We start from the raw sequence: 24,735 nt of genomic DNA, 5'->3' as shown, positions 1-24,735 counted from the left end.
CTGTAATTTAGTCAGATAATGTATACATTGTTCAGAAGAAAAATAGCCAGATGCATTATTAGAAAAAAAAAAAGAATTTCAGGTTAATGTGTTTTCTTTCGATATTAGCCAGATGTAGAATCTATTCTCCAGCCTTAAGAATCTATTCTCCAGCCTATTTTTCCTGAATTATTAGAGACATCCAGAATCTGTTTTTTTAAAAGATCTTCTCTGCTAGGATTGATTTGTAGTATGTGCAAATAGTCTAGTTTTTTTCCCCTTTGAATCAATTATTTCAGTTATCAAAGCAATATTGCAGTGTTATATTGAAAGGAAATAAATATGCCATTTTCCCAGTGTTTCTGCAGACAGTAGTGTGTGTGTGTGTGTGTGTGTGTGTGTGTGTGTGTGTGTGTGTGTGTGTGTGTGTGTGTGTGTGTGTGTGTGTGTGAGTGTGTGTATGTGCTAGTGTTTGTGTGTGTGTGTGTGTGTGTGTGTGTGTGTGCTTTCGTGCGTGTGAGTGTGTGTGTGTATGTGTGTGTGTGTGTATGGGGCTCAGGCTGTGTTAGATAGACACCATCAGCTTTGCTCTCCCTTAGGTGGAGTTTAAATACTAAAATAATTAGACTTTCATTTGATGCAGATACTTTTGATGGTTTTGTTCCTCACGCACATTCATATACATCAACAGCACATTAACAGTTCGCAATTGTGGATTATATAGCTACAGCTTGTAATTCATTTTCTAGACGATAATTCAAGGAAAATGTTATATTACCAAGAAAGCAATGTTTACTTCAAGGGTGGAATTGTGTCTTGCTTGGCTCTGTATTTATCAGATTTTTCGCTGAATTATTTTTTTACTTCTATCCTTGTATGTGCATATCTGTCTCTACCCCCCACCCTCTCTCTCCCTTTCTCTCTTTCTGTGTGTGTGTGTGTGTGTGTGTGTGTGTGTGTGTGTGTGTGTGTGATATCTACATTTAACACATTTACTCTGACCTTTCTATTACTCGGATTAGAATAAGAATTTTAGTCATTACAAATGAAATCGAATATATTGCAATCTAGAGGAAATAATTAATCCTGCCAAATGAATCCTGCAAATTTTCAAAGTGCTACGTATTTATGTTGTGCAATGCCTAAACTGAAATAATAGCTAATTCCCCTGTATTGCATATATTTTATTAAATAACAGACAATTTAAATGTATTGTAAAAATGCATGTATTACACTGTTGGCAAAAACATAATAAACAGTGTAATACATTGTTGTGCAAATAAATACAATTTATTTTTTCAAATTCTTTTTAAATTCTTGCTGTTAGATTTTGTTGAGCTGTTGAATAACTGACTTTCCCATTAATCATGAACTTGAACTTGAGCTTGAACTTGAACTTGAACTTGAACTTGAACGTGACTGGCTTCATTTATTCGCGTATAGCTGTGTCTGTGCGTAATGTTGTCATGTCATAGAGTGTGGCTGTAGTTACTTGACTTCCACCGTGCTCGGGATGTTCAGATCATTCCAGGGATGTAGGATGCAATTCATTGTGGCCTTTGCTAAGCACCAAACAGACCGGAGGCCAGAATGTCTGGTGCAGCTTTAGTCATTCGGTCTCCTCAAAGTCACAAAGTGCTGACGAAATGTCACACACAACGTGTGTGTGAAATAAATACAGATGCAGAGAGAGTGAGTCATCCGCATGCAAATGCAAATATTAACAGAAGTTTACAGGAATTCATATAGAATTCATGTAATGTTTTTAGCAAGGTTATTATTTATTCATTCATTCATGCACTCTGTCAGCTGTGAGATGTTTTAACATATATAAAGCATTTATAAATGTTTATATATATATTAGAAGAACATACTGCCAGTAGTGTTATGAATGTGTTATAAGCTGCCATGATCTGCAACCTGGAGTGGTACATGTGACCAGTTATGCGTGCGTGCGTGCGTTCGTGTGTGTGTGTGTGTGTGTGTGTGTGTGTGTGTGTGTGTGTGTGTGTGTGTGTGTGTGTGTGTGTGTGTGTGTCATTACAGACCTACTGTATGTGTGTATGAGTCATTGCATGTTTGTTTTGGCTTGTGTGTATTATGTGTGTAAATGCCCTCTCCCTTATTAGATTCATTTGTCTTTTTCACAGAAAGATGGCAGACCACAGATTTTCCGTTTTTCCATGAGATACCCGGGTGCCGTGATGCAATGTCACAGCACAAAGAGGGCATGGGGACAAAGATGGCAGTTGCACATTCACAATCAGGTGATTATCTTTGTGTTTGTTGGGAAAATCATTAAATGTCTTCAGTCGAATGCCCCACTGGCAACTGCAGTCTCACCATTGTCCATGCTCCTCGGAGGACAGCTGGGGTTTTGAAGCTGTTCGGGAGTGGACAAGCATTTTTCACCGGGGTAGTGTGGGCAATGACTGACCACTTCATTCCCCCCAAATAAATAAACAAAATCATGAATAAAGTGAGGTTGTGTAACATGCAACCTCAAGAGGAATCTGTAAGACTTACCTGGCATAGCAGAGGAATATTGGTTACAGTTTGTATAGTTATGTTAGTGATTATGATTTAATAGTAATTGTTGCCATATCATTGTTAAGCTTTCATGCCAGAAACATTGCTCTGCAGACCATGATAAATTATTCCTGAAATACACGCACGGTCACTTTCCACATTCCTTCTCTTCTAAGAAAAACAGTGACAATATGATATATTGTCCATGGCTTTGAAATGAGCTGAAGTAAGGTGAAACCACCACCCAGCATAACCAGTTAAGTCCAAACATGTTAAAATGTCAGGGAGTCCCGCTGGTTTCGTCCTCATGGATGCAGGCTGTTTGTGGCTTATCATCGTGTCTGATCAAAAGAGCTGTTTTGTTTGGTCAGAGTAGTGGCAATGGTCCAGTCCAGCAGTTCCCACCCAGCAATCTCCCCCTCTGCCATAAAGTCACAAATTTGACCTAACACTCAGTTTAATCTTACACTCTAATGCCTCTTTCTATGTCTCTCTCCCTCTCTCTCTCTCTCTCTGTGACACACACATCATACACACACACACACACACACACACATGCTCGGGCGCACACACACACACACACACACACACATTTAAGAAATCAGAAATTTTTGGATAGCTAATAATACATTGCAAATATTTGTATTTGTATACACAAATACAAGGAATTGAAAAGACATACGTTATTTAGTAAAAGATAAAGAAATAGAAAGAAATCATCTCCACTTTGCCAAGAAGGAGAGATATTCTTCAGAATTAGATAATCAGGTATGCCTCTATTATTGCAGCAATAATATGTTTGAATACAATACTATATGTAGAGTAAATGCTACATCGTTCTACAAGTGACCGTATATAATAGAGCAGGAGTATTCACTATTGTAATTATTGTACGTTTAGAGATAGCCACAAGAAGTGGCCATCGGGGATGGGTGGGAAGTTAAAGTTTAAGAGAGGAGTGGTGTTTTAAATGCTCACTTCTTCATCCATTCCCATTTTTTATTTCTCTTGCCCTTGTGGCAGGAGACAACTTTCTGGATCTTTGTGTGGCTCCTTAAGTACTATAATGGGTGGGTGTAGAGATCTCTCTTTCTCTCCCCTCATCTAGTCCCCTCTCTTTTTCTCTCTCTCCCTCACTCTCTGTCCCCCTCTCTTTTCCTTTTTTTCTGTCTCTCTCTGTCTCTCTTTCTCTCTCTCTCTCCCCCTCCATCCTCCCCCCTTCCCGGCCCCCGTCCCTCGGCGAAATGAGTGTTTGGCTCAGGCCAGCACTGGAGCAGTGGAGCATATGCAGGGCTCTCCCACACATGGAAGCCATCAGCACCGAGCTGCTGACCACTGAGAATTGTGGGCCCTTTCATTCCGTGCACATTTATCGGGATATCAGCTGGGACGCCATTTATCCATGAAAAGCAGCTCAGCTCAAGCAGAGCCCTGCGCTGGCTAATAATAATGACATAATATTGGATCAGGGGACCTTTCTGCTAGATGATGTAGTTGCCTTAAAAACTCCATAGTTCACCAAGAGCACCCTCCTGTCCTATCCCGAAGATTATAACATGGATGATCTTTAATAGATTGCATTGGGCAAATGCCAAATCTGGAGTTTGAGACCTTTACTGGTACTTTTGTCTCTTTTTCATATAATGGAGAAATTGAAAAAAGATGGCTGTTTTCCTTCTGGAACAGTTTGCCGGAACAGAAAAGATGGCATTGCCCAAGTCATTGGAATCAGGCAGCATGTCATGCCAGCTGTACCAAGGTACATTGAATGTAAGCTCTTAAGCAGAGTGTGGAACTGAACATAGACCACCACATCCGTGGATTAGACACCTATCTCGCATGACAATACAATCAATTGCTCAGATTTGTAGCTGCAGTAAAAATCCTATTAAGTGATTTGAAGGCCATTATATCAATAGGTGTTTTTAGTAACTATGCCGTCAACAATTTCTTTGATAGCATTTACTGCCATACTGTACTGTAAAAGCAGTAACTCCAGGATTGAAAAGTCTGTTGAGGAGCAAAAGATGACTTTTTGTTTGAATGACTTATTGAACACACCAGGCCAGCACTCCCCAAAGTGGCCTTGAAGTCCTCTCTGAGTCGGATTATTGGTAGGTACTCAAGCCCACAGTGCTCAACAGTCAACAGCTTTGAATTGGAAGAGGCCATTTTGAACGGATCAAAAGGCTGCAAGCTTGGCATTGAGTGCATGGCAGGGTCAAGAAATGGTGTTTGGATCCCACCTGCCACCTCCCACCAGTCTCAGAGTTTTAGTGAGCAGGTTCCGTTTCCAGGAGGGCTCGCTAGGCTTGCTTCAGTGTGCATTAAGGAAGGGCAGATCCTCAGGAAGGGGCGGAAAACAGGCCAGTGTTCCTGGTCCGACGGGTCAGAAGGCCGGGACATGAGGGGATACTGCGTCTTGCTAATGTGACAGGATGTCATTAATGAGCCGTTAGCAGCTGAGCGGAAATGACTCGGGTTTTGGTTTGCCTCATTTTCACATTCATTAGGTCAAGGAGTCATTGGCTTTGACACGTGGCGTGGGTGGATGGTGGGGGTGGGGGTGGGGGAGTTTAAAAAAAGGTGTTGTTAGAGAAGCTTATTTTACAATGCACTATTATGTTTAAATATATTTTATTGGGAAATAAAAATAATTTTGATAATAAAAGTGGTGTCATATTTTTGACAGAGCTGCAAAAATATGAGCACAGTATAGATCGGTAAGTGCTGAATAAAATCAGTAGTTTATTTAGTTTATTTAGTTTATCAATAGTTCGTCTGACTGTTGTGCTGCCAAACTTGTCTCATAGAAGATAACAAAATCCCAAACACCCTTTGGTCCATAGAAACTGCTTCCTAAGTCAGGAGCCGTTCGCTGTGCAAATACACTGGCACCAGGCCAGCGTCTAATACTGTAATGTAAATGTCAAAAACTATATATAAAACCCCCTGCGCTGCAAGGCCAGCCTCTGGTCTGCAATTAGTGTCCTTGTGCAGAATTAACACCCTTCAGAACAAGTGTTAAATGGCGAATGGTAATTGGCGCCCTTGTTGAGTCGAAAATGCAAGTCCTTCACATCTCCTAATGCTGCAATTGTGGACATATCCAATCGGATCGACTAATGATGATTAACTGTCCATACCCCTCCACTTGTTTGGACTCTCTCATCCACACACACACACACACACACACACACACACACACACACACACACACACACACACACACACACACACACACACTCTGCAAACGCTCTCTCTCTCTCTCTTTCTCTCTCTCTCTCTCTCACACACACACACACACATACACATACACAAACATGCACACACTCTACAAATGCACTTTCTCTCTCTCTCTCACACACACACACACACACACACACACACACACACATACACAAGGACAGTGAGTTTGTCTGGTGTCAGGTGCTGAGCGTGCACTGGCGGGGTTCGGAGCTCGGAGAGGGCGTGGTGCCCTACATGCTCCTCTAACGAGTTTCCTTGTGAGCCAAAGTGAGACGGCAGAGCAAGGTGATCAGTAAACAGGGTGCAGTGGAGCCCTTCAGCTCTCTCTCTCTCTCTCTCTCTCTCTCTCTCTCTCTCTCATTCTTTTGATTCTCTCCAGACGGGCTTGCACCATTGATTCTGATGTTCCCCCTAAGAGTAAATGGGCTGTTGCTGTAAGTAGAGGCATGATGGATGTGTTCATTTTCCTCCTGTCTGATCAAGAGAAGTGATTTAGCTGTGGGTACAGTAGCTGCGTTTGGAAGCGCTAAATGCTATTTACTGTTATGGGAGTATGGGAGTTATATAGATTATGTTGCCAAAAAATAAAATGGCTATCAGACATGGGCTAATGATTAATGCTTTTAGGTGATTAATGTGTCGCCAAAGTTTAGTATTTTTCTACTGCATGTCTTTGCATCATGCATTATTGTTTTGTTTCTCAATATGGTAATATTCATTTTGTTGGAACTTGAACGGTTGTATTTTTGTCAAGTTAGCTAGATGCTGCACCTCTCATAATATCACATGCAAAGGAATGCGGTAGTGTCAGTCAACACAACTGTAAATTGGTGATACGAACAAGGCCATGGGCCAAGAGCCAAGAGTGATCACAGCCAAGTTGACATGGGGATTCAGTAGCATGGCCATGGATGTAATCTTTATATGTCACTTCTGCAAAAACATATTTGTCAAGTATTCAGGTTAGTGAAAAGATAGTTCCTTTGCCATTCTGCTTGTTCAAATGTAGAATAAGTAGACCTTTCTGGCAACAGATGAGTGGATATCTAACTGGCCTATCCATCTTATTCATGAAACCCTACTTTTGTCTGCTTTTATATCTTCCATCCATTTTGTTTACATCATAACGTAGTGCAGTCTCAACAGGCTACTTAGAATTTGCTTCAACTTATATTTGTTTCAAAATGTTGACAATTTTGCACTCAATATGGATATTCTATATAATATAGGACTGACAGAAAAATATAAAAGTCTGCTTTTACATGGCTTAGTAAACGTCAACCACTGTCTACCGCAATATTAAAATCAATAGAATATCTTCAGACAGAAATAGAAAGCTGGATTTCTGAATACTGAGGTGTCGTGGCGATGGCCGATGTTGGCTCTCTAATAGCAAAGATATCTGCATAATCCTATGTATTTATTTGTTTGTTTCTATTTATTGTGCATTTAATGGACTCACAGCGCATAGACACTACAGTCTGCTTTGTGGTTTGCTCCCCGGGTACGATTTCCAGTAACGGTGAGCACTCCTACGGTGTCCTATATTGACAGCCATTGTCAGCAATCTTAAAAAAACATGTTTTTTTTCATTAAATGTACCCATACTTGGTGTGTAGGCTAACTACCTCAGTATTGTGTAGGTAATGTTCACTCTTCCTGTCATGAACCCACAGAGGGAATCAGATGGGAAGATAGCCAACTTATTCAAGTGGTGGCATATTAGACAACCAGTATTCCAAAGGCAATAATGGCAGTCAAAAAATGTCAATTGTTCAGTGAAATGACTTGGCCAGTGTGAATGTGAAAATGTGTGAATAGTGACTGGACTTCCTTTCGCTGTCAATAGCTCTGCACAGCCTGTCCCACGAGTGTGCATATTCATTTCTGCTGGATTCTGATACTCACTCGGCATCCATTTTGTGTATTTTTGTCAGACCTGTCAGGTAGCTGGATGAGAAGGAGGCAAGTAATAGGAGGGTAATTGGGCTTTAGGGAAAAGGTGGTAGTCTGAGAGTGCAGTAAGTAATAAAAGATGATCAAGCTATAGGATCTGGTCTTTGTTATTGGGAGCCTTAATTGTTGCTGACTGATTTGCATATATATACAGTATATATATATATATATATATATATAAAACTCGGCTTTGCAGTGCCCTGGACCATTCCCAGATGCTCGTCTCAAAGAGCTGACCTTGGTTGGGAGCCACAAACTGTTCTTTTCCACTGGCGCAAAATGTGCTGGCAGGACCCGGGGGCTGGACAGACCTGAGCACCCCCACTCACCTCCCCCCTCTAACCCCCCCCAACCGACAGCCACCGTGTGCACGCTGCCCCCGGCTCCCCCGGCAGTCTGGCCGGTAACCTAACCTGCTTACAGTGCAGAAGAGCCCCCGAGCCTGGCTGGCCAGCCCCTTCAGCCTCACACAGCCGCAAGCTCCGCGCCAAGCATTCGATTACCCAGGCATATGGCTTATAGATCCCAAAAAAAGAGTAGGGAGCAGGGGGTCTGGAGGGCGCTGCGGCTGCCGCTAGGCCTTAGCAACAGGGGGGCCTGGACACCCAGCAGACCTGCTGCTTTCAGAGAGATTAGCTTGTGAGCTACGTAGCGCTCTGCGACGCCCTTTACGAGCGGCAAAAGTTAAGCCAGAAAACGTGGACGTATTTCAAGAACGGTCTAGAGAAGAAGCAGCAGTAGAGTACGCCAAAGGGACTTGTGTATAGTCCTTTTAATTGAGAAATACTAGCCTGTTGCCATTTGCCAGTTGCAGTGATGCATTACTTATGACTGTAGTGTTAGTATGATTGTGGCAATTATCTGAATGTAAAGTTATTTAGCTGTTATTTAGCAGACACTTTTTCCAAAGTGACACGTTCTTGCAACGGCAAGTTCGAGGATCGATCTCGGGTTGACAGATTCTCAGGTGGTGATGTCATCATTGCTCCACTTCCCCGCTAACTTTATCCATATCGGCTAGGAATAATGGGCACGTGCTACAATGAAAAAAAGAACCTTCCTCAAGCCAGTCTCACGCACCTGAAGGAAACATGCGAGATGCGTTTTTCGTGCGGTGTTACTCTCTGTGCTCGGGACAGACTCGGCTTTCTGTGGTCTGGCCTTCAGCCGTGCTCTTATCCCCAATGCCTCCGCAATGCTCTCCAGCAATGGCGCAGAAAAACGGCGTCCACTCCATATTGTGTTTGCGGAATGAATTATGAATGACATTGCATAAGACTGCCTGTTACACAGTTATTTCCATGTCATCCTCCGTGAGACCAAAGCAAGCAAAACATTTTCCAGCGCGGGGCTCTTTTGGAAGTGATATTGTTGAGTTGGGCCTCCCGCGGGCCCACGTTTGCTTATGGCTCTCCAGAGCCAGATGGCAGCCCAGCGTGGTCCCAGCGCTCCCTCGCACACTCTCGCAGGGCACCCTGGCAGCGAAAAGACGCTCGTGTCCTCACATCAAAGCAGACATTTTAAAAAGGGGAAATGTGTCCCGTCGCACGGCTCCGTTTTTTTATTGTTAAGTGTCGACTGAAAACAGCAGTCCTGTGTCTGTCGTTGTATACTGTAAGCGCTCGTCTGTTCAGCTGCGCCAGGCTCACGCTGGCGTTGAGATTTTTGCAGTCTTTTCTCGGCGTGGTGCGTTTGACAGTGCGGGACGGGCACATGCCGACGCTCGCGCTGTGCCCCTCACCCCACGGTGGCAGGTGAGCAGCGGGGGCCGCGGCTCTCCCAGCTGCTAATGCGCCACTCAAGGTTGCCGATCCCCTCGCTCCTCCAGATGAGGTTTTCAGTGATAGGAGAGCTATGCGTCCTGCCCTGCTCCTCCTATAAATAGCCCCCAGCAACAGATGCTGTTCTCTCTCTCTCGCTCTCTCTGGTGTAAGGGCCATTGGATGGCACAGGGTGAGGGGGGGGGGGGTATGATTTGACCACTGGGGGTGTGCCGGGGGTGGGTGGGTTGGGATGGGTGGTGGCAGGAGAACATGTCAGAACTGATGACTTGTCTCAATCAGCCAGGGCCTTCCAGGTCACCGCAGAGCTGCGTTTGTCTTCCTGAGTTGGCGTGACCACGCGTCCGCCCACCTGCCCCTCGGCCCTGGCAACTTTGGCCACTTCGGCTCCAAGCGCCCAGCACTAACCGCCGCTCCGTGCCAAGACTCGGCCCATATGCGCTACTCTGCACAGGGGGCAACGCTGCAAGCTCACTGACGAAAAACACCTCCACAGAGGATGCAGCTGTGATACGGAAGCCGTACATCACACTGAACTGGCACCTGCTTGACATGTATGACTAACCCGTCAGGCCCACAACGGTCTGGGCTCTCCGTTTTTATGCCACGCCGCTGACGAGGGGAAATTGTGGTGGTAGCTGCCAAGCGTCAGCCAGGTGCATGAGTTTGGCTCAGCTCTGGCTATTGTAAATTGAAAATGTGGCCACTCATGGAAAACAATGTCTTTTAGCATTAACTGTCAGTTAAGTGATCCCATGGGGTTTTACTCAGTGTAAGTAATACAGTAGCATTCAATGGGATCTTTTATTAGTTGATCGGGTGAAAGTTGATTATGGAAGAATCTAGATAAGATTCTGAATGCATTTGGATGGGAAAATGGGCATGTTCTCAGAGCCTGATTGTCTTCCACTTGGCACTGTGGCATCTTGTCAAAGTCAGTCCAACAAAACATATCCTAGGTCCTAGATTCCACCCCCCCCCCCCCCACACACACACACACACACATACAAATGTGGAATTATGTGGCTTTAGACTCTGCAATAGGTCAAGCAATCATTTTCTGAAAAGTGGAATATTCGTTAATTCTCTGGTAAATGAATACACTCTGCTGCTGACAACAGGCTGCTGCCAACAACTATACAACAACTTAACAGGTCATACATTTAATGTGTGCTGTATGTCGGAATATACTGTATGTGTTTGTACAATATGTGTGTGTGTGTGTGTGTGTGTGTGTGTGTGTGTGTGTGAGCAATATGTTTTCAAAATGTGTTTCATAGCCCAGTGCTTCATATGTACATCATAGCGCACCTCATGAAATAATCCTTCCAGCAGAGATGATAATATCTCCTCCATGTTGAAGAGTGATTTCACATGTGAGTGCTGGACGTCTTTATATGTCCAAATGTGCTGTCTCCTCAACCCCCCCCCCCCCTCCCCGCCCCCTTTCCTCCAGCCTTCTCTGGCCTCAAATAATCCTTTTATCAGAGACACTTCTGTCCATCTGTGCTCCGAAGAGACTTGCAGCCAGAGTGCTATTGATCTTGACATATTTACTTTAGCTTGAACTGCCGGCAGCCATCAAGCCCGCAAGTGTCAATTAAAGGGCCCGAGATAGGTCATCCTGGGCTGGTTTGGAAGAGCGGTCGATCGCACAGTGGATTAGTAGACGTTCAGCCACACTGCTCAAGGCCACTCACAGACCCAATGGGGTTTCGGTGAATATTTAACGAATATTTAGCAGTAGCAGCAAAAGAGAGTACAGACTGTCAAAGCACCAGTTTGTGGCATTAGAAGGGTGTGCATGGACGTGTTTGTGAGTGTGTTTGTCCATGAAATTATGCATATATATATGTGTGTGTGTGTGTGTGTGTGTGTGTGTGTGTTTGTTTGTTTGTGTGTGTGTGTGTCTGAGATGGAAAGCAGCTGGCGGAGGAGTCAGTCGTTTCTGCCCACCTCAGGGGGTATTTTACAGTAGTGTCCACTCTACTGCAGCCAGCACTGGAGTCATTTTTCTTCTCTAAAGATGGTGCTGATTGAATATCATCTACCTTAGTCCAAGCTAGAGTCCCTGTTTAGTCCATTGGATGCAGAGCCAAGTTCGGATATCTGTATTTATGTGGATGGTCCCTTATGATTATTTGGTAGCGTGTGCATTGTGTTTTTTGTATGAATTTGAGTCTTTGTGTGCATGCATGTTTAAAACATTAGCATTAACATTAGTTAAATCAAGCTATATGTATGGGAATATAAGTATATCACTACTATCTCTACTGTACATGTTTGATTGTGTGTGTGTGTGTGTGTGTGTGTGTGTGTGTGCTACAGACATGTGGCTGTGAGGCAGTGGAACTTCACTGCTCTACCCTCCACAGCGCACATACTGTAATCCCCCATGAAGGCCCCCTATCAGCCCCAGAGGTCGTTGGGAGGTCACACTGTCTGACTTTGACCAGAATACCCCCTTCGCCTGGCCCAGCCGTCCCCTCACACGTGTAACAGGACCTGCTCACCCCCTCGGGCTCGGGTATAAATAGCCGGCCGGCCATGCCTGCTCCGCTGACCTGTGTGTGTGGGGGGTGGGGGGGGGGTGCAGGAGGAGGCATGCCTCTCTATTTAAGCACGGTCGCCGTGCGTCTGTCTGGATTCCTCCTGTCTGCACGGCCCTCTGGCCTCGGGGGGCCTGCCTGCCTGCCAGCCACCACTGATGACACAGCCAGGGGGCACAAGGAAGGGTGCCACTGTGGCGCGGTGGGGGCCAGTTGCACCTCAGGGGGTGTCTGTGTGTGTGTGTGTGTGTGTGTGTGTGTGTGTGTGTGTGTGTGTTGGGGGGCGGGGTTTGGAGCTAATGGACCTGCTGCTGTTCGCCCGGCTATGTGAAAAGCCCTTTTGCTGTGCCACTCCAACAACTCATCTGCTGCCTGTAAACTTTCACCCATTCACCCCTGTGAACCAGTTCAGCTGCACTTTAATCTTTTACTGACCAAATGAGCCTTGCCAGCCAAACGTGAACCAAACGACCCATTTTCAGAGGCATTGTAACACTTTCTGATGCATTACAGCTTAGACATCCTTCACTCTTTTGCATTTTCATGTCAAATGTTCATGTATGTGTATATAGACAGGAAAAAGACTTCCATTCATTCCTTATTCCCGAATTTCATGTGTATATTTTCTGCTTTTCTACATTGTTCAAATTTCCAAACAGTGTTTTACTTTCTCTACTATCATTGACCTATTCTGCTCGAATCCGTTGGAGATGAGGCAGTGAGAACTGTGTACAGCTAGCAAAGCCTTGCCCAAGGCTGCATTGTGTGTGCTATAAGTGGGCCGGACTCCAGGCCACTAGCACGAGGCCTCCATTGGATGCAGGGACACTGCCCTGCACCACGACTGGCTGAGCCGGGCGGCAAGTGATATCAGTTGCAGATGCTGCATTTAGGAAAGAATAAGTGCTCACCCAATCAGGGAGCAGGTGTCCGCTGAGCGCCCGGAAAAGAGGGCTGTCAGATTGCGTAAGCTCCTGTAGGCGAGCCGGTGTTGAGCTTTGCCGTTTATACAGTAACCGGTATCGACAAGAAGTCACATCTCAGCGAAAGCATCCGTGGCTGAATGGCATGTTGTGTGAAAAGCGCAGAGAGCCAGTGCTGTTGTGAGAGCTGGTGAAAGACGAGAAATGAAACAGAGAGCAGCGTGATATACAGAGATGAACCCACACAGTCTTCTCTGACTCCCACCAGGCCATATCAAGTCCTATTTATGGTCAGGCACATAACACTGTAGTCATCATATGACACCGTAGCTTGTCACGGACCTCAGTAATGACTGCCTCTTCATAACAGACAACATGTCAGAATTTCAGGAAACACTGAAGGTAGACAGCCAATTCGGGGAGCGGTGGGCAGTAATTTAGCATCCTGTTTTGCGTCAAACATCTCAGTAGCAGAAGGCGGTGATTCATCTGTTTGGGTGTTGATGTGCTTCTGTGATTTACAGCAAGTTCTGCTTTGGCCGAAACTCACCTGTGCATTGTAACTGACCCAACTTTCCTTGTGTGTCCACAGATAGAGTATCCCTGAGCAAAGCAGAGGTGCAGAGGACAGCGTCTGAGGAGGAGGAGGAGGAGGAGGAGGGGGGGGGGGGGGCAGCTGGAGAGCAGAGGAGCGGAGTGATCTGTGAGCGTTTACTCCCCCCTGGCACGCAGGAGAGCAGAACAGGTGAGAATCATTAGCAAAGGCAGTGGTGCTCAGTGCACATGGGGCACCGAGATGTAATCTAGCGTAATATGGTGCACAGGAAGCGTGGTTTGGGTATTAATGTGGATATGGGACCGAAGGGGGCATGAAATAAGTTAGGAATTAATGCATTTTTACTCTGCTGTGGTCTTTTGCACACTGAATGTGGGTTTTTAATCATATTTGGATTTATTAATAGCCTTAGTAGGAAAGGTTAATTATAAACAGAAATTTTATTGTTCCAAGCTTTGGTATTTGCATGAAGATAAATAATTACTAAACTGTGCATTCCACATTTTATATTGTTATTTGTAATTTAGCATAATGTGCCATTTTTTTTATTTTTGTTAACATTAAACGTTTCCATTTATCCTTGTACATCTGACCAGCATACAAAATGTCACATTTATTCAGACCACAGTTCTCATTTTGTAGAGTTCAAAAACAATACTAAAGCTCATTTTAGCGCACTCGTACATCATTCTCCATGTTAGCTTCACCATTGTGCATGCTTTCTCTGAGTGATATCACATGCATTGACCTGTTTAATTCTTTTATCCTACAGGGGCTGTATGAGTGTTTTCATCTAGGAGGAAAAATGGATGCACATCTGAGGTGAAGGTTTATGTTTAATATTTGTGTCACTGTATCATATATTTGAACTGCAGCCTATACCTGGCCAATGGACTGCGAATCCCAAGAACCAAGACTGTCCTTTGGGGTGAGGTAGTAGGTTGTATAGTTTTAGGGTCATGCCCTTCCTGTCAGATAACTATACAACTTACTGTCTTTCCTGAAGTGACTGTAATGTCATCGTCCTCCACAAATGGACCAACCATGGAATCCTTACAGCAGTGCAAGTGCCTTTGTGATACTCAAAAGTCAAGACTTATACATAAACATGGTATGAGATGGTTTGATGTCAAATTAAATGGTGTGCATGTCTGTATTGCAGACAGTCAATAAAGTTGCATTTTTTGGTGCAGTAAATACACGTACAATATACATTTTCTGTTAAGATATATTAAGTGTTGAATAAATCTGGCTGTATTTTGCCTTTATATAATAATGATTATATGCAGAAACATCTGAAAAATGATGTCTATCCTACTTCTTCACTGACTTGATAGCCACAACCCACGAACAATGGACTTTCTGTCCTCTATCTCAAAGTACTGAGAGCAATGGACTTTCACTGGTACTTTCTGTCCTGATGGCAACCAATGATGTTCGCACAGGGTGAGGTAGTAGGTTGTGTGGTTTCAGGGTAGTGATTTTGCCCCATCAGGAGATAACTATACAACCTACTGCCTTCCCTGGAGGGCAGCGATACAGCGCCAGATTACACAGCAGTTCAAGTCCATCAGGGCCAAAGAAAGACCAGATGCAGGCCAAGTCCATTCTAGAAAAAAACCCAAAGCTACCTCACCTGGGATGTCTATGTACAGTATGAGTGGGACATTACTTCAGGTAGGACAGTTCCAAATTCTCTGTGTTAGCCTCACATTGGTGAACACTCAATTCATTTTTCCACTTCGCTTGCCTGTCCCCAACAATTGCTCTTGCATGTTCAATGTGAGATGAATAAAAACAATTGATTGTTGCTTAAGACCGTGGTTTTGGCTCTTATTTCCCTTTTGCCCTTTGTGTTATCGATCCCAATGGCCTGAGCCTCTGGTTCAGCCCGGAGGCTTCTGCTAACTGCTGAAGGAGAGAGAGAAGGAGCGAGCTAAAGCCTGTGGATAAATAAAACATGGGCTTCGCCGCACGGCACATGGCCATTAGGCAATGTTCACGGCATGGCTACAAGGCCTGTGGGATGCGGGCGGCCAGACAAGACAAGAACAGAGGGGGTTTCGCAGGGCTTCCTGCGCCAGTGCCTCCGGTCTGACAAGCCATGCGTGCCTACGGCGTGAAACAGGCCACGGCTTCCTGATCTCAGCTGACTGAGGCGGAACGGCGAGTCTTACCTTAGCGGCGCTGGTGAAGCAGAGGGGGCCAGAGTCACTGGACAGAATGATCCGATGAGCGAACTTCAGCCCTGCAGAACTACACGGGTCTAATATAGATACGCTGTCTCTTTTCTAGTTCTGTATGCCAGACCTGCATGTGGTTCATGTGGATGTTGTCTTGGTAGATTGTTCCAGTCATTTGGTCAGTGTGAGGGTTAAAATAACCTCAAAGAACTGAGGGCAAAGAACAAAATGCCTTTGGGGCAAATAATTTTTTTCACTCCTCATCACTGTCCCCCAGTCACACGGAATGGACTGTGTTTGTGCCACTTCAATTGCCCTGTGAACAGTCTATGAACAAAGGTATGCCAACAGTCATCCTCGTGGCAGATCCTTTGCATTGTAAACGAGTGAAAATCCTGCTCTAATCACTGGCAAGAAGGAAGTGGCTGTTTTTTTGGCCATAGCCAGACATTTTACATGCCTGTCTCAGCGGGGGGCAAAATTCTTCTAAATGTTGTGTAATTCGGGGCATTGCAGGTCAAAGAGGACAATGTAATTAAGTGAGATGAAAAATGGGTCAGGGGAGTCACATAATCAAGGCAGCCCCCATGTCCTGCTAATCTATTTACTACAGTAGCTTGATACCAACAGAATCTCTTTCTGATCTGAGTACAGATTAGCATGGCACGCTATATGAGCACTAATATTTTTCTGCCACGACCCACACAAAGAGACTAGTGTGGGGACCTGTTGTTGGTGGCGGCGTTGTTGTAGAATGCTGAATGTGAGATTAAAGGCTGTGCTGTTAGCGATCCTCCTGTGGCTCAAACTGAGTTAAAAGCACCACTCACTTTGTGAAGATTAGTGGAGTTGAATTGTCGTGGACCTTGGCCCTGTGGATGGGGGCGGTTGAGTGGAATACTAAAAACTGGCGAGACAATGGCGCTGTGTTTGGCTTGTCACAGGGAAGGAGTCTCACGGTTTTATAGTCTGTCTCACAGCGAGGGGTAGTTCCTCCCCCAGGCAACGGTTTGACTCATGAAGGGGAGGGGAGTACCACCTAGTGGCTATGTGCTGCTACTGTTGTGCTTAGAGAGTAGGATTTAGTTCTCTGAAATTCCACCAAATTCACTGATGCTTATTTAGAGGGATAAACATGATAATACAGAAATTATCTGATAAAGACAGAGGCTTTTTTTGCTGCTGAATTATTATTACATGCATAATTCAGCAGGGCACAACAATGTAGTTTATTTTGTCTAACTGTATACCTCAGTGGATGCTTGTGTGCAGAGCGAGACAGACATTCGTTTTACTCCAGCACAGAATTGGTCAAGGGGAAGAATAGGTTTTCTTGAGTCATGGTGTTTAAAGCCATATTTAGCACTTGAAGGAAATGTCTTTCCTAAAAGCCTGCAATTATTGTGGCCCACAGAGAATGCCTGACCTTGCCCACCGCCAAAACCTTACTGGAAGCTAACCGTATGCCTTCCAGACTTCAGATTATGACAATGTAACATGGTCAGTCTAAACCACTATCTGTCACTTCTATCTGTCACAATCCAAAATATGGTGCAGTAATACTAGCTGGGAAATGGCAGGTTGGCACGTTTCTGTTAGCATAGCCAATAAATTGAGATGACTAAAAGACAACAAATATCATTCCCCTTCCTGAAATGCTGATTGTATCAACCAAGTGGCTACCAAGTATCATTTAGAGCAAAAACAGAACAGGCAGGATGGCAACAACAGCCCATTTCCTGTACTTTTCAAAAGCGTTCCACGACCCAAAAGATTCTAATATAGAACAATCCATAAACAAGACAACAGATTGGAGTTGTGACTTGAAGAATAAATATGTGTGAACTTATAGTGTACAGTCTTTGGGTATTTGATACCAGAGCCTACCAGAGCCTTTTTGAGGATAAATCATCTCCCTTCCAGATCACACTGCCTTCTCCGGTGTGTCTCAATTTTCCACACAGGTGTCACATTACATCAATCTAATGAAAGCTTGACCAGGATCATGAACATAAAGTAATGTGAAATTCAAACATTTCTGGAAGATTGTGATTTTTGACTAGAGACTAAATTATCTTACAGTCTTTCATTTGGTGTTTTGCAAATATGCATCTTCTCTTGCTGAACAATATAGGGCTCACCTCCCTCCCTCCTCTTGCCTGTGCTGCTCCTGATGTAATATATATTCATCCCTATGGGCACACTATTTCACTCCCATTTGCAAAATGAAGACACATCATTTCACCATGGTGTCATGGCCAGGAAGAACACTAAAAGTTGATGATTTTTGACTCAGATAGGTCCAGTGAGGACATGTGCAGGGTTATGCATGAATTGTGCAACCATGTCTCATGCCGCCCTCTCTTTTCTCTCTCTCTCTCTCTTCTCTCTCTCTCTCTCTCTCTCGCTTCCTCTCTCTTGTCGCACGGATGCTGACTTCAGCACAATAGTGGTCCAAACTTCTGTCCACCTCAGAGGGTGCTGTTGCAATGGTCCACTGTCCAGATACGCGTCTGGTCACTGACGATGCGCTTGACGTGGCTCCAGGGAATGCCGAGCACACAGCCGATCACGACCCTGTCATGGGTTGTGCTTGGCTGGGATGAAACAGGGACATGGCCGGCTTAGTCATCTGGATGCCTGGGCCTGCTCCCAGAAATGGTAGAAACAAACCAGTCATCTTCCAGTGGCCTTGTATGTACAACAGATGCTGCCGTGAAGTGTGTAAGTGGCGTTACAGAATTTGACTAGTGCTAATGACCAGTATTAAATTATTAATAAGCCAATAGTTCACCAGCAATATGGATTTAATATGTAACAAAGGCACATGGACATAAGGTTATTTCAAATTTTTCATATTGTGATATTTAACAGAACATTCCTAGCCTAAAGCCAGATGTAATTGTTCAAGTATGGGGGTCCATAATTGGTCTAGCATTTATTAACATAATGAAAAGCACCAGAGCTAATCTTTTTAACTCTTCACATCACTCATAGTCATTAAAATATCCCAACGGATGGATTCAATTTAGCTAATAGGCCTTTCTGAGATTGAAAATTGTTCTGATGCATGTACACTGGGAGGCGAGGTGAACCATTGATACTCTTTTGAAATAGTGAAAAACCTCTGTGGAAACGTTTGGCATACGTGGACTATTCCGATTTTGAAACAATCTTCGCACTAATGTTAATTCCTCCATTGCAAATTAATCATATCAAAGACTGAGAAAAAAAGCTGCTGTCATTTCAATGTTAGGGGGCGTCCTGCTCTAGGGAAAGAAGATGCGTTTCTATTCGTTGAAACTATAGGTGTGTCAGGGGGTGTGGGTTTTTCTCTGCTCGCCTGTCATTCATGACGCCACATCCGGGCGGTGGGCTGCGCGGCTGCTGCCCTGCTGCGGCTGGAGAGGGAGTTTGACAGCAGCTGTGCTATTGGAGACAAACAAGGACGTGTGTTAGGGGATTTTTTTACCTTCTTGTTCCCCCACCCCCTGGTCATAGCTTTGACAGTCTCATAGGCTGACGAGTTTCTCGGCGATATGGTAGCTTCGGTCTGGACTGTTCAATGCAAGGTAAATTAGCATTTATTGATTCATATCACTGACCGACTGTTTTCATTGTATGTGGCATGGCTACACAGATCTAATGGCATCATGAAGATAGCCTAGAAATTGACATACAAAGAAATTGAGCCGTGAGATGAAATAACACTTCAGGATTCTGATCTGTGATCAGTACTGTTTGGGGCTACTGTGTCTTCGGGCATTGTTATGGTCCAGTTTATTTTTGCATGCACGCCTGCGCATGTAGCCTTGTCGATATCCTGTAGCCTACTGTCCGTTGTTGTTATATGTAGTCCTGCTAGTCACCGCTTAGAAACATTAATTGACAATGAATCTAAGCAGGTTATACAGTATCTGGAAACTTTACGAATGTATGTTGCTGCATTGAAACAGGTCTGTTTGCCGTAGGCTACCCCATGCACAGTATGTTGTAGTCAACTCTCAACAGGTGCATAGGCTATGTTAACTTTCTCTCTTTTCAGTAGTGTACTTTCTCTTTCAGTAGGCGGCTGGTGATGACAGACAGTTGAGCTGTCATTTTTTTTAAACTATATTATTTCTAACAACTGAAAGAAATGCTGCAGGAAATATGCATTTGTTATTGAGTTCTGATCTCTACTCATAGTAGCCTACTGTAAGTTGTTCATTTGTGTGGCTGTTTCTACCCTTGCATAGCCTAAGGTCATGGTCAGGTGTTGGGATGGGGCAGAGAAGCTATTAGGAGGCTGGCCATTTTTTTTTGTCATTTTAGATCAGAGTCTGATACCTTCAAGTATGTCACTGACCAACAGCTTTCTATAAAACTCTCATACTTTTAAGCACAGAAAGCATGCAGAAGTGGACAGCAGGCTAGCACTTAAAGTAATAAGCATTCCTATCTTAAAATCTGATGCTTTCATAGACACATGAAATAAGTGTGATGAATAAAGCATCTAAACATTTCAAATCTGTCATCAGTTTCCCATAGTCAACCACACATCAGTGTCTGAGTGCACTGACTGGGTCTGGAGTTCATGGGGAATTAGGTGACCTTACCTAGTATGCTATGTGCTGCTCTTTGTCATCGATGACCTTCAGGTTGTGAATAGTTGCTGTAGAACTTAGTTTGCTCTTCTATTGTCTTGGTCCTCCAGAACAATGAATAGCTGCTTCAGGATTTTTTCCTAACCTGTGACCCTAAGCTTTGAGTGAGATATGAAAAATGAAACCTTTTGACCTCATGGAACTGTCTGTCTGACTTTTTAGGTGTGAGGTTTAGGCAGCTATTCTAGTGTTTCTGTTGTGTTCTAAAGAGATAGCTCTGTGGCGACGATAGAGTCTTTGTACTATTCAGTGGTTTGAACTGGCGCTGCAAATTCTCATGCTTGTTTTCTTTTGCAGGCCTGAGTTTATTGTGATGTTTACTTGTTCTTATAGGCAGGCGCTAAACACTGCAAATTGCTCCAGTATGTTTTACACAGACCAGGCTTTTCTGACTGCAGGCGAACTCCGCCACTGCACCTTCATCCAAGGCCACCCTTAGATCCATGTCATACATCATTCAAGAGCTCTGGAACAAGACAGCTTCACAATGGAAGTGCACTTCCTGTTGATTCTATTGTAAATGTTTTATCCAAGAGACATCTTCCCTTTGAATCTCTGTGACGTTAATGTTCCCATAAAGCTGAAGAGCAGCATCACGACGAGGGCGTTTTGAAAGATGCCACAAAAGAGCTGCAGCTTCTGCAAGCATCTCAAAGAGCATGGTGTAAAACAGTCACACATTTAGCCATTTTGGCTCCTTGTGCAAAAAAAGCTAAGCTCCACAGAGAAGTGGAACACAGCAGAGTTGGTGAACCCCGAGCAAGCAGCAAGCCTATTTTTAACGCTCTTAACCGGTTATGCATGGAGCTCTCTCTCTCGCTCTCTCTCATTCATATTTCCCAATCCCAAAAATGTCCTGTGCAAACATGTGCCTTATGCCCATGGTGTTTCAGTAGAGACTGGGATTGTCTTCTAAATGTGAGGGAAGAGTAGTAAGGTATGGCAGCACAACCATGTTAAAGCATGCAGTCTTATCTAGGGAACTGAAACATGACCCATATCCTGTCTTACCTGTCTTAGTCCTTTCAGCTATGGGAATGCCTCAGCTTTCCCCAAAAAAAATCCACAGGCTGCCATTAACATATTCAGGGATCTATTTCCATGAATTAGCTTAGCCTAGCATGCTTTGCGCTGGGAATTGACAGGTTAGAGAAAGAGACTGTTTTAGTGGTTGGCACATTGTGGAGGGGACTTGTGTCAACAAGTGCTGAAGGCATGACCAGAGGTGCTGACCAGAGGTGCTGAATAACATGACCAGAGGATATTATGGGGAAATTTGATAAATAGTGCCATCATAATCTGTGCAAGGTTTTCCATGTTTAAATAACCTGAACAGACACTTCGGCTGCTAGGAGTCCATGCAGGCTTACATAACTGAGCCTAAGACAACTCTCTCTCTCTCATGTTGTCATGGCTCTGGTGACGTGGAGTTTGCAGACAGTTCAAAAGTCCAACTTTAACTCTGGTTTTGGCCCACAGTCAGTCAGACAAATCTGTCAGGGCAAGCTGCCGAGATATGGGCTGATTTCTTTTTAATCCGGAGAGCAGCAGTGATTTTTGAGTTGTTTACTTCAAGCAGATAGCACAGCCATTTTGGGACACTCACACTCATATGAGCAATCATAGCCATTTCACACAACAGGTGATATGTTCAGTTGTTACATTAGCATTTGAAGGCTAACGCTTTTAGCCAAAAGACACAAAGGCCGAGGAAGAGAAGTGAGTTTTTGTCATTTCCTCTACTAGGTTAGCTACAGTACTAGCCAGAGAATAAAGGAATGACGCAGATATTTAGAGGTTGATGTTTCAGTGCTGTGCACACATCTGCACACTTTGATTTCTGGGTAAATTTAAAACTCTGATCCAGAGAGTATCCTTTACAAAGCTGTTGCTCTTTTCTAGTGTCTAGAATGTACCCAAACCCAGCATCAACTCAATGGGGATTAATGTTGAGCGCAGTAATGAGGAACCCAGCCATGAATTTTAATTTGGTTCATTTCCTCACAGCTCCCCAACTTGTATGTGATTGTGCCCTACATTCTCACTTAAACGGATAAATGAACTGTTCTGAGGGAGCTTCTGAGGGCATTGACACCCAAAACACTGACTGGGAGTACATTCTATATATTCAGTATATATGTTGACGGACTGCGGCACATCCTGCTGCATGTCTGGTGGATTCTTTACCATATACTATAACATTGGCTTTACTTGTGAGTTCTGCAGCACTGGTATGTCTAGACTTCTTTTACCTAATACAGGTCCCTGATTCTCTGTGTGAAACTGCAGATGTCTACCACATCAGACGCTACAGATTTCCTGGCTGTATACTTTAGAAATCAGTGGCTTCATGCTTCATCCTGGCTTCTGTGTGCGTTAGGCTATAGTTGTAGAAGCATTGGAATCTGACACCTCTAATCAGTCTCTGTCTGGCTTTTAAAAAAAACGTTTTCAGAAATGCACAGGAGTTGGGGGGAGGGCTATCTGGTGTTGCTTTTCCTGAAACAGGATTTTCAGGTTGAGTTAACAACTGCTTTCTTTCGGGGTTTATCACCTAGCTGCTCTCTGTGAGAGCAAACAGCCCTGCTTCCTGCAGAGGGTTCGTAACAGTCCTTTGGCAACACAAATCTTTCACAGGTGTGTAGTTAGAGAGATACCACAGTAGTATCTCGCCCAAATCCAATCCCTAATCCTAACCTTAGATGTTGGAAAGTCTTCTCACACATCTAGCATAGTTGTTGTAACGGTGAATAGTAATTTGTGTGTGTATGTGTGTGAATTAGCTGATTAGAGCACTTCTCAAGTCAACTTTTCTGTATAAATTCTTTATTCTAATATTTTGAGATACTGTATTTTTTATTTCCATGAGCTATAAACTGTACGGCAATCATCAAGATGAATACAAAAAAAAAAAACTTGAAATATTTTACCTCATGTATAATGAATCTAGATTACATGAAACTTTTTCCGAACTTTTTTCAAACTTTTCCATGATATTCAAGTTTTTTGAGAAGCACCTGTATGTCTGTGTGTGTGTGTGTGTTTTGTGTTTTGTGTGTGTGTTTGTGTACACCGGCATGAATTTGAGTCAACTGCCTTGTTCAGTCAAGTGTGTTTAGAGAGGCAGATCTATAGACCCTGGCTATCCAACCCCAAACAGACCCAGGTGTTAGTGGACAGGGGCCCTTGTTCATAAGTAAACACAGATGTATTGAGCATTGATTTACAGTACATCTTGTATGAAGCCTGCACACACACACTGCCATGCTTCAGCTTTGAACGTTCTCCTGAGCCACTCTGGCCGTCTGTCTGTGGCCTCTTCATTGGCGTAAGTGACTGAGCCCTGGTCGCAGACTTACGCTAATCAGCTCTGAGGAGATTGTGGGAGAGCTAATGATAAAAGAGTGACTCGCTGCAGTCTTGTGCCATCGGCTCAGGGTGAGTGCCCTTTGACCCTGGACCTTGAAGCTTTGGTCCAGGGCTCTACTCAGTGGTGGCGCGGGCCAAGTCGCCGGGCCAGTGAGGGTTTGACTGTTCGAGAAAGGCTGTGGTACTTTGAGGAGCCCTTCCCCCCACCCCCCCTCTGCCTCACGCATGTCAGCTGGCAGGCTGTCTCTCGCTCTTCTGCTTGCCTCGTAAAATCTTCGCACACATCCGAGCCGTAACATTATCACCGAGTGGAGAAGAGAGCCTACAACGCAGAATGCAAACCTCTCCTTTCTTTACTCCATGTTTGTTTCAGATGGTCAACCTTCAAGAATGCATTCCTGCACAACATCAGCAAGTAACAGTTTGAACTGGGTAAAGGATTTACTTATTGGTCAATAATAGCTGAATTGCCACCATCTATTCACCCCTTTATTTTTACCGTTTCATATGGTGTCACATGTGCTTGCAGTTATGATCTGCTAGAGTGTGGAGTATAACAAGCTCGGGTGTTTAGGCAGCTGACAATTGTGACATTGAGGACTTTGGGGGGTAATTAGGTTTTTTTGCTCTCTGATGCCAAAGGTTGGCTGCTCTTCTCTTCTCCACGGTGTAGCTAGCAAAGTAACAATGGTCTTCGATTTCGCCACCTGTGCCACCCCCCGCTGTTAAATCAGTCTTAGAGGTTGGTCAACAGTAGCAGCAGGGCCATTCTCACCTGCTCTCCCTTCCTAGATTTACCGCCACATGCACACATGATTTTCTCACTTCAACCTGTTGTATTGCCCTGTAACAGGAAAGGGATTGTTTTGGTGGGAAACGGGGGGGGGAATAAACAGAAGCTCTTGCTTGGCATCAAGGGCAAAGCTCCTCTTCTGTGGCGATGCAACAAAGCTGTTCTCCAGGCTATGCTCACGCGGGGGTCGAGTGGTGTCGTCTGAAATACCTCCCACTCCAA

The 24,735-nt window shown here is 44.3% G+C and overlaps 1 protein-coding gene and 1 long non-coding RNA gene across 4 annotated transcripts in view; both read left to right on the top strand.

Annotated features, from left to right (window-relative positions):
* Positions 1–13,605, top strand: part of LOC134094482 (uncharacterized) — a 44,850-nt gene extending 31,245 nt beyond the window's left edge. For both annotated transcript variants that reach the window (XR_009940444.1, XR_009940443.1), the window contains exons 3-4: positions 2,130–2,246; positions 13,559–13,605. This is a non-coding gene — a long non-coding RNA (uncharacterized LOC134094482). The remainder of the gene's footprint in view (positions 1–2,129; positions 2,247–13,558) is intronic.
* Positions 13,606–13,658: 53 nt separating this feature from the next.
* LOC134094481 (peroxisome proliferator-activated receptor alpha-like) overlaps positions 13,659–24,735 on the top strand; it is a 31,302-nt gene continuing 20,225 nt past the window's right edge. The window contains exons 1-2 of one of the 2 annotated variants that reach the window (XM_062548009.1): positions 13,659–13,711; positions 14,295–14,344. The gene's annotated coding sequence lies outside the window, so the exon portion shown is untranslated. Of the gene's footprint in view, positions 13,712–14,294; positions 14,345–19,085; positions 19,278–24,735 lie in introns of those variants that run through there. The other variant, XM_062548007.1, reaches the window with a different exon arrangement.

Source organism: Sardina pilchardus, chromosome 10 (genome assembly GCF_963854185.1).
Source record: "Sardina pilchardus chromosome 10, fSarPil1.1, whole genome shotgun sequence".
Taxonomy (NCBI): Eukaryota; Metazoa; Chordata; class Actinopteri; order Clupeiformes; family Clupeidae; genus Sardina; species Sardina pilchardus.
This window is presented reverse-complemented; position numbering and strand designations above follow the sequence as displayed.